Raw genomic sequence first — 11,050 nt, 5'->3', positions numbered from 1 at the left:
TGGGTATAGTTTGATAGCTAGTAGAGCTGAAACAAAACAAAAGCAAATATAGGAGATTTTAGAGTTTAAGAGTTTTAAAAGGATCCTTCCCTCTTGCAAAAGCCACCACCATGACACAGTGTTTCAAGTTGCACAGGGGCTTGGGAAGATATAGGTGTGGCCTCGCATACACTCAGGCCCTCAGGAGATCTAGGAATGTAATGGAGAACAGAAAACTCCATGCCTACTAATAGGCGGCTGGATGGTAAAGAATATACAGGACAAATGATTGGGATGAGCAGGGAGAGACAGTTAATAAGTACTAAGTTGGAGATGTCTTCACCTCCTTCCTTCATTTTAACTGGGAATACAGAAAGGCAAATACCCAATGGTAAAATTCAGCAAGAGCTAAGAGGCTTGAAAGCTTTAGCAAAATCGCTCTTACAGGAGATGGGAAATTTACAGGTTTCCTTGGATTAGAGAGAGAGAGAGGCTCAGGGGAATGTAAGCAAGATGAATGTGCCAATACCATTCAAACAGCTCAACGAACTAAAAATGGCTTGTGTCCAGTATGGACCAACAGCAATTTTACCCAGAGGCTGATAGGGAATATTGCTGTAGAAGCCTACCCATAGGAAATTGAAAGTGGGTAACCAAGGCCTGCTGATCAGGAGGAGGCTATTTGCTAGAGAGAGCTGGCAGGGACCTAGGGAGTTAGTTTAGAATTAGATTCTAGGCCTTGGTGGACATTATGCAAAAATTTAGAGACACAGGTGGTGGAACTTTGATTGTGAAACAGCTAGCTTATAAGAATGCTGGTACTGCATGCCAGACCAAGCTAAGGCCTCACAGAAAGGACTGACGTAGGCGAGTTCATTAAGAATTTTTTCAGATATGGACCTAGCTTACACTCAGGGATTAGCGATGATGGCTGCCTTACAAGAACTTCAGTAAAAGATAATATTATTCCTACAGAGAAAGCAAGGCATAGGGAGGAAGAAATGCACAGAGCCTTTTAGAGGTTGCTTTGGACATAATCAGGAAGGGCACCAGGTCAGACAGAGTCCCAACAAAAGAGAAAATAGGGGATCAGGCTTGTGCCCAAAATACAGCCACATATTTTCTGTAAGGGGCCATGGGCCCAAAACTATGTGGCTTAAAGCCCACCTTTGTAAGCCTTTAATGACCTTGAAGTTTGCGGCTTAAAGCCCAACCCTGTGAGCCTCTTGTAACCCATAATTAGATACGGTTTGGCCAAGCGGGACTGCTAACAACTGCTGTTCTGAGAAAAGGCCGTGTGGCCTTCCTGCTTGCTGTTTCGAGGATACCACAAGATGTTCCAGCTAATACTGCAAGAATGTTCCAGCCCAAGTAAATACCTGACATTCCTTCCTGCTATTCTCCCTGCTTGCCTAACGTCCTCATTGCAGGGCTATTTAAGCCTGTCCCCTTGCTTCAGTAAATGAGACCTTGACACTGCATAGATGGACTCTTGTCATTTCTTGTGCCGCATGGTCTCCTTCCTTTCTCTCCCCCATGACTCTTTCAGGCAGCCCCCCTTCGGACCCTGAATAACTGGACCCTCGGGATGGGTCAATTGGCGCCTGAACAGTGACCCGAAGTATGGTCAGCTGTCGGACGGCGGACAGACAGCCCGGGACAAAGAGGATCCTGTGGACAGCTAAACTCATGCTCTCTTCAGGTGGAGGTAAGGTATCAATCATTGCCATCCAAATGCCATGGGTACTTCCATTAGTAAGGAGTTAAAATTCATAACAGAGTTCAAAATAGCACTCAGGGAGAAAGGAGTAAGAGTTAAAAAGAAAGATTTGGTTAGATTCTTTTGTTTCATTGATGAAGCCTGTCCTTGGCTAATTTTAACGGGGCCTGAAATTGCCCCACAAACATGGGAAAAGGTTGGAAAAGATTTAGGAAAGATGTATAATTTTGGACCCAACTAAGGTCCCCAAGGTCATTTTAAATTACTGATCTCTCTTAAGGGATGTCATTCAGGATAGGATGAAGACTTGCCTTTTGGCAACTGTAAACGATTTTCTTCAGAATTTAAAAGTCCCCTCTAAAAAGTAGTCAGATCAAGGATCCCCTTGCCCCTCTGTAGTCTTGGATATGCCTGAAGAACCTCCCTCAGCTTTAAAGGAGGCCGAAACCGGGCTTAAAATAAAACCTCAGCAGCCAATGCGCAATATTTATCCTTCCCTCGAGGACTTTGATGATGAGCCAGGAGACTCATTAGACCCCTCATCGGCCGCTGAATTAGAGGAGGAGGCAGCCAGATATGAAGGGGATCGCTATGACCCCGATAGATCCGGTCATCTGGCTTGCCTAAATATGGCTAGGCCACCCCTTTTGCAGCGGCCCCCACCGTATCTCCCACCCCCAATTTTTGTTCCACCCGACCCATCTCAGATTCCAAAGTGCAGTCACTGGCCTTACTAAAACCAAAGCCGCCCTTCAGGCGCAGATACAGGGTCTAAAACAGGTGGTTCAATTGCAATCGGAACTCTCCGACTTAACCTCTCAAGTCCAGGACCTCCAATTGGCCCTGGGGGAGGCCTATCATCCAAAAACCCAAAAAGCATCCCGGAAAAATGGCCTTTCCTGTTATGACCCGAGCTCAGACAGGAGATAAGGATACAGATACCACTTCTGTCTGGTGCTTCTAAGAGAGGATTAGGAAACAAACCAGACCCGGATGACAGTTCCGATCAATCAGGAGAAGAGGGGGTCAGCTCAAATGAGGAAGAGGATGAAGGAGAGGTTGAGACCCCCCCCATCAAGTATTTAAAAAGATAAAGCTCAAACACCTTAAAGACCTCCATTCTGCAGTTAAAAACTATGGGCTTCAGGCCCCCTTCACAATGACAATCCTGGAAGGTTTAGCAGGGAATGGGTATTTGCTCCCTGCTGAATGGTCTTGAATAGTCCAATCAGTTCTTTCTAGGGGCCAATATTTAACTTGGAAAGCAGAATTTCAAGATAGAGCTGAGGCCCTGGCCAGACAAAATAGAAAATATCCTAGGAGGCAGGCCGCCTCCTGGACCTCAAAAAATAAGTGGACAGGGCAAATACTCAGGTGAAGGGAAAGAAAAGGGCCTCTCACCAGGCATTCTCTCTCAGACAGCGCAAGCGGCATTAGCTGCATGGAGGGCCGTCCCCTCGGCCTCCACGTTTACCACTCCCCTTACAAAAATAATCCAAGGTCCTCAGGAGCCCTATGCTTAGTTCCTGGGCCACCTACAAGAGACTGCTGAACGAATCCTGGGACCTGAGGAGGGAGAAGGAGCCCTGATTAAACAACTAGCCTTTGAGAACACTAATTCAGTCTGCAAAGCTGTTCTTAGAGGAAAGATGAGAGATATTACTGTACCTGGCATGATTAGGATTTGCAATGAAGTTGATGCCTTTGGCCATCAGCTGTCTAAGTCCATCGGCCTGGCTATAGGGGCGGTACTCAATGAACAAAAGGGACGCCCTAGAATTGGTGACAAGACATGCTTCTCATGTGGCCAGCATGGACATTTTGCAAGAGAATGTCCTACTAAACAAGGAGGCCCTTTCCCTGCCCCTAGGACAGCAAATAACAACCCTCCTGGCCGCTGCCCCTGTTGTAAGAAGGGCAGACATTGGGCTAATTAGTGAAAATCCAGGACTGACTTTATGGGAAACCCCTGGCAGCTCCTCCTCCTGCTACTGCAGTCTTGGGAAATGGCCAGGGGCCCCCCACCGGGGCCCTCACCCATTCAATTCACAGCAACAGCTGAGCCAGCAGGAGAGAACTCCAAACCAGTCTTATGCAGAGCCACTCCGGGGAGTGCAGGACTGGACCTGTGTTCCACCTCCTCCCAGATTATAACACCCGAGGAAGGAACTATAATTATTGATACCGGAGTCTCTGGGGCCCCTCCCCCCGGCATGTTTTTTCTCATCTTGGGTAGAGCCTCTAGCTCATTAAAGGGCCTCTCCATTATTCAATCAGTGGTAGATGCCGATTATATTGGGGAGATAAAAATCTTGGCTACTGCCACTCAAGGCCTGCTCGCTGTTAAAACAGGAGAGCGGCTGGCTCAAGCTTTACCATTACCATTAATGGGACAGTTTCCTCACCAGCAGGATTCCTGGGGAGCCTCGAGCCCTGGCTCATCCGATATTTATTGGGTCCAACAATTGACAGAGAAAAGGCCTCTAATGACATTATGGTTAGATGGAAAGAAATTCCAAGGCCTTTTAGATTCAGTAGCCGATGCCACAGTAATATCAACCAGATTTATTGTACTTACAGAGTTTACGCCCATGGGGCTTTTATGGCAACAAAAGCAACCCCTTATGTGGATTCACCTTTCAGCCTCTCAACCCAAAATATTACCCAGCTATCTGTCCCTGGTCTGTCAACTCGTTTTTAAAGACCTGCGGTCAGCCACCTGATTCTTTGGTCGAGAACCGGAGATTACAGGTATACCCTATTCCAAAGAACAGATTGCCTGGTTACAAAACAAGGAGAACGACTGGGCCATATTAACCACTACTTATCAATGCCAGTTGGATACTAATTTGCCCAATGACCGGCTCCTCCAGTTCCTTCAGGTTACTCCCTTTGTTTTTTCTAAGAAATACGTGCTTTGAACCTCTCAAGGGAGCTGTTACAGTTTTTATAGATGGGTCTAACAATGGACAAGCAGGCCTCATTATTAATGGGCTTGCCTATTCTACCAACACCACCTCTAGATCTGCCCAACTTGTAGAGCTAACAGGTGCCTTGGAGGCTTTTAAGAGAATCCCTCAGCCTTTCAATCTCTATACTGATAGCCATTATGTTGCTAGGGCCTTACAAATTCTAGAGACTGTTCCTATTATCACACCAACAACTCCCACCTTCCAGCTTTTTCCTGAAATTCAGGCCCAGATTAGGAAACGTCAAAGTCCATTTTCTGTGGGGCATATCTGAGCTCACTCTGGATTGCCTGGTCCATTAACAGAAGGGAATGATAAGGCTGACCAGGCCACTAAAATAGCCATGGCCTCTTTTATCCAGGACCCTATACATGCAGCTCCACAAGCTCATTCTGTCCATCACCTAAATGCTCAGTCCCTAAGACTTAAATATAAGATCACTAGAGAACAGGCTAGACAAATTGTAAAGAGCTGTAAAGGCTGTGTAACCTTCCTCCCAGAGCCTCATTTTGGGGTTAATCCTCGAGGTCTTGTCCCCGGAGAACTTTGGCAAATGGATGTCACCCATGTTCCTTCTTTTGGCAGACTAAAATTTGTTCATGTCACCATAGATACATTCAGTGGGTTTATGCATGCTTCTGCCCACTCCTGAGAAGCCACTGAGGAAGTTATAGCCCATATGTTTTCAGCCCTCTCAATGTTAGGACAATCCAAGGCTGTTAAGACTGACAATGGACCAGGTTACACCAGCCATAGGTTTAAACAATTTTGTTCCCAGATGCAGATAAAGCACATAACTGGCATTCCTTATAATCCTCAAGGACAGGGCATTGTCGAACGTGCCAATCAGACACTTAAACATACAATTACCAAACTTTCCACACAAGAAACCCTATATCCTCATGGAGGCAATGCAAAGATTCTTTTAGTCCATGCCCTGTTTTAAATTTTCTATCTTTGGATGAAAAGGGCTGCTCAGCCGCAGAACGCCTCTGGCACCCCTCTACTGCCTTCAGTTATGCACAAGTTCTTTGGAAAGATCCCATCTTGGGAAAATGGCAGGGACCTGACCCAGTCCTCATTTGGGGAAAAGTACATGCCTGTATCTATGACACACAGGCTCAAGATGCCAGATGGCTCCCTGATCAATTAATAAAACCTTAACTCACCCAGGGATATCCCTGAGAAATCTACCACATCTGTTTAATTTCAGAAAGGGGAGAATATAAAAGAAAAAGGATGGCGCTGTGGTATTTCACGATCCTGTGCTGTATAATCCAGCCCACCGACAGCTCCAACTATCAGCTCTTCAATTTCACCTGGATAATCAACCAAGCTGGTGACGTAGCTAATTCCTCCTCCCATATAGGGATTACACCCAAATATGATCTCCTGATTGTAGATCTTTGTGCCTTGGCCATGGGAGCCGGTGATGAATGGGGAACCCCAGATACTTACATGCCCAAGTTAGGCCTGTTGATAGCCCCCGCTATGTAAAAACCCCTAATTGCGCTAATAAGTTTTCTAGAACTTATCTTACTATGGCCCCCGTATATGTTTGCTCTGGCAACATAGAGATAGATCACTGGGCTCCAAATGAGGCTCTGAACAGGATTTCTTTTGTGCTTCTTGGTCATGTGAGACCACTGGAGATACATATTGGAAACCCTCATCCAATTGGGACTATATTACTGTTAAGAGATTGGAACCCCCCCTAAAAACTAGTTTCTGAGTCATACCCCTCCTGTGCCCATAATTATTGTTCCCCCTCACTTTTTGATAGTCGCTGTGCCCATCAATGGTGTAATCATGTGCAAATTAGCTTTACTGAACCAGGCAAAAGGACCGACTGGAAGGGCAGAGGTTATAAATGGGGTCTCCGTCTATACATTGCTGGCAGAGATATCGGACTTACATTAAAAATTAGGTTGGATAGGAAACACCCCACCATCCCTACCGTAGCTGTTGGGCCTAACCCTGAGCTAAATGGTGCAGGGTTGTTACCTCGAGCTCCCCCCTCATTTGCTATAACCTCTGCCCCAAGCCCTAAATTATCCAGCTCAACAGTTTTCCAAGCTATGCTACCCCCCTTCCCGCCCACCCTCCTCGGCACAGGTTATCTTATCCTTAGTTAACGCCTCTGCCATGACTCTCCAGTCCCTTAATGACTCCAATTACCAGGAATGCTGGATATGCTTTTCTCCCATACCACCCTTTTATGAAGGTATTGCAGAATTTAACAATCTCACTTTTACTAATGACACCAACCAATTGAGATGGTCCCCCAGTAAGCAGGGACTCACCCTCACTCATATCTCAGGTCTCGGTACTTGTATTTTAGGACCCCGTATGCTGCTTCCAACTCCCTTACAATCCATTTGTAATGAGACATTATTACTCAAACTTTCTTTTATGTGGCTGCTCCCCAACCGATCTACCTTGCTTTCTCTCAGGGACTCACCACTTTATTTCCACCTCTCAGTTTCTAGAGAATAAAGATTATTGTGTTTTGGTACAACTTTTGCCCTGCCTAATGGTACATGCCCCGGAGGAGCTGCTCCCTAGCTGGGAAGAAAGGCCCCGTCACAAGAGAGAGCCCATTTCAGCCATCACCTTAGCTGTTGTGCTGGGCGGCTTAGGGGCAGCTGGAGCTGGGACAGGAATAGCTTCCCTAATAACTTCGAAACAGCAATATGCACATTTGACTCAACTGTCCCAAGCAGTAGATAAAGATATAAAAGAACTACAAACAGGACTCGAAAATCTAAAGGACTCTCTGGTCTCCCTGTCAGAAGTGGTACTGCAAAACAGGAGAGGACTGGATTTAATTTTCCTCAAAGAAGGCAGACTCTGTGCAGCTCTCAAAGAAGAGTGCTGTTTTTACAAAGATAAAACTGGGTTAGTACAAGATAATATAGAAAAAATAAAGAAAAATCTGGAGGATAGAAAGAAAAAGAGAGCAACAAGAGTCCTGGTATAAAAATTGGTTTTCAACCTCCCCCTGGCTTTCTACTTTGCTACCATCCCTCCTGGACCTCTTATAGGATTATTGCTGCTGATTTCTTTTGGCCCATGGGCCTTCCAAAAAAATGACTTGCTTTATAAAAAGTCAAATAGATTCATCCCTTTCCAAAGATTTTGTTTCCATTTAGTATCACCGTCTCCAGACCTGGGATCCAGACAATGGACAGCGTGTTGAGCAGTGCGAGCTAAGTGACCCCTTGGGCCATCAAGAGAGGCTTAATTTTTCTAAACTGTTAAAGGTCTAGTCACAGGCTTTAGAGCCAAACTTGCCATCCCTAGGCATGCAACACTGGTAGCCCCGGGTACAAATGGCTGCCTCGACAACTGGCAACTTCCTTCCCTCCTGGACTAACATAAGACATGGGACCCCTGGATGGCGGGTTTTTATCACCCAAAGACAGGTAAAGTCAGTGAGGTGGCAAGGTCGAACTAACCTAAGACAGAGACGGTCATGAACAAAGACCCCCTAAGAATGCTACCTGTGGCCTAGTCCTCACCTCCCTCCTTTGTTAAGGAAAAAATAAGGGGGAGATATAAGGGGCCATGGGCCCAAAACTATGTGGCTTAATGCCCACCTTTGTAAGCCTTTAAGTGGTCTTTATCGCTGCTGGGTTGCTAGGAGTTTCCAAGCCCACACTCCCCCACTCAGGCAGAACCTCAGGGCTGTTGTGGCTTGGAGCTGATACTAGCAGGGCTCTGACAGTTTTCCCCAGGAACTGGAACAAGATGAATTGGTTGAAATTGAGGAAAACATCATGGCCTGCCCCTTGGAAGAGGACATCCTTGAAAAGGATTTTAGAATCTTAAAATCTCTAGGCTGTGGTTCAATTGGGGAAGTGAAGTTTGCATGCCACCTTCCTACAAATACAGAGGTTGCTGTCAAGGTGCTTGAGAAAAATCACAATGCTGTGGCTGACAACATCTCTGAAGTAGATATCCTTCAGGCTTTAAAACACAGAACCATAGTTCGATTTTTCATGTCATTGACACACTGAAAAAGACTTATGTGGTCATGGAGTATTTTGCAGGAAAGGATCTAGACATGTTCCTCAGGGACATAAACTGTGTTAAGGAGGAAGAAGCTAGACTAATATTCAAACAGGTAGTGTCAGCAGTGCACTATCTCCAAAGATGCATTGCACATAGGGATATTAAATTGGAGAATATCCTTATTGACAATGCAGGAAACAAAGCTTTGTGACTTTGGAATGGCAACTCAGCTAGCAGAGGGGCAGATGTTGCAGCAGGTCTGTGGCACCTTGTTCTATATGGTTCCAGAAATCTTGGCAGGAAAACACCATGATGCCCTGGCAGGCAATATGTGAAGCATGGGAATTCCCCTATATGTACTGGTCACAGGATATTTTCCATATGAAGAAACCACAGCCCATGCTTTGTACAGTCTCATCACCCACACAAAGTTAGTCATTCCCTATCACCTGTCAATGCCCTGTCATACCATTATTCAACAATTACTCTTGGTCCCCCAGGCATAGGATAACAAAATGTGAGGTCATGGAAAGCAGTTGGCTGGGCCATGTGGAAGAAGCATGTATAGACACTATGAAATAGACACTATGGATCATAGACACTATGAAAACAATTGCCTGTTCCTGTGAAGATATTTTGTCATCCCTAACACAAAGGAAATCAAATAATGTAACAGCCACTTTCAATATTCTGAAATACAAATTGACCAGTGAGGACAGCCATGATCACATGGAGACCCCTGGTTAATCAGAAGCCCTGTTTGTGCTCTTCCCCCAGTTCTCCCCTCGAAAAGAAGACCCAGTGAACCAGCCTTTCCAAGTTTTAGAAGACGGGAAGAATCACTTTCAGGAGGATGGTGTGGAAGGACGGGGCAAGAGATGCTGAAGCTATATCATGCTCAACAAATACTCCTGCCTGGGTCTGAGGCCCAGATAAGATGAAATTATCCCAGAAGGGGGTGTCCTGAGGGCCATTGTCATCCCCAGAGCTGCTGGGGACCTTGCAGTCAACATGAATTCTCTGGACAGCCTTGAGATCATCTATCCTTATGCGATTCATCCATGGATAGAACACCCACTATGTCTCTGAACATGGATTTCTCCTCAGACCCACCATCCAAGTGACCCAAGATGACTAATGACCAGGGCCAGTTTGGGCCCACAACATCTGGATACAGGCCATTCCGGGACTGCAAACTCATGAGCAAGCAAATTTCCCACACCCAGAGGATACAGTTCTTGTCTCTGGACCACACCATAGGGAGTCCTGGATCTTCATGAAAGATACAAAGAAAAGATTGGACAGTGCGTTTTATAAGAGACCCATTTGATTTACCCACTCACATGTTCTCCTCTTTGTATTTCACTAATTAATGAACACAATTTGATATCAGGGATTAATAGGTTTAGGTTCAAAACCCACCCAGAACCATATTATCGCCACTCCACATAATGCACCACATATACATGGAGGTCTGTGTCAGTTCTTGCTAGGTATTCCATTCTCTAGTGAAAAGCAACACCCCTCATCCAATCTATCCTCTCCCCTCTCTCACTTTCTCTACACACAAACACACACATGCTAATACACACACACACACAATGATAGGTGAGCCTAGTATCATCATGCCAAGACATGGTGGCATGAGGACAGACAAGGTGCTGAAGAAGGAGCTGAGAGTGAGTAAGGGCTATGTCTTGATCCTGCATCAACTGGAAGTAGTGTAAGACACTGAGCATGCCTTAAGCACATATGTGACCTAAGAGGCCACATCCAGAATGACACACTTCTTCTAACATGATCACACCTACTCCAACAGAGCCATGCATCTGCTACTAATTTTGGTATTGTAGGCAATCCTAGGTTCACATATATAGATTCATGCAATGGCCTCTATATGCCTTCATTCATGGTTACCCATGGCATGCCTTGTCTCAGTGGCTTTCTTTCATTGGGGAGGGAGAATCCATAATGCCTTTTTTTCTTTGCAGTGGCCACTGAAGACAAAACCTAGTATCTGAAGCCACCAATTTCTGCTGAATGCTGAGGCTAGAACTTGGCCATCATTTTAAATGACCCCATAACCAGCCTTCTGTTTTCCATAGATGCGTTCACTGCCTATACTAGGCTGTCCTATAATTTACTCTGTAGATAGGGCATGCTTTAAACTCAGAGTTCAACTAGCCTCTGCTTTACTAGAGTCAGGATTGAATGTATGTGCATTACAACAGGTTCTAAGCTTTTAATTCCTAATCACAAGTATATATAACCTAACTATAAAAGTTTATACTATTATAGGTAACTATAATCTGTACTTAAATCTATATTACAATTTTTTAAAGATTTTTAGAGACAGGGTTTCTCTGTG

General features: G+C 45.3%; 1 pseudogene; it reads left to right on the top strand.

Moving 5' to 3' along the window:
* Positions 1 to 1,602: 1,602 nt before the first annotated feature.
* The window catches only part of LOC113831872, a 36,619-nt pseudogene continuing 27,171 nt past the window's right edge, over positions 1,603 to 11,050 (top strand).

This window comes from Cricetulus griseus, assembly GCF_003668045.3.
Source record: "Cricetulus griseus strain 17A/GY chromosome 1 unlocalized genomic scaffold, alternate assembly CriGri-PICRH-1.0 chr1_0, whole genome shotgun sequence".
Lineage (NCBI taxonomy): Eukaryota > Metazoa > Chordata > Mammalia > Rodentia > Cricetidae > Cricetulus > Cricetulus griseus.
Note: the sequence above shows the minus strand (reverse complement) of the source record. Positions and strands in the feature narration are given on the sequence as shown.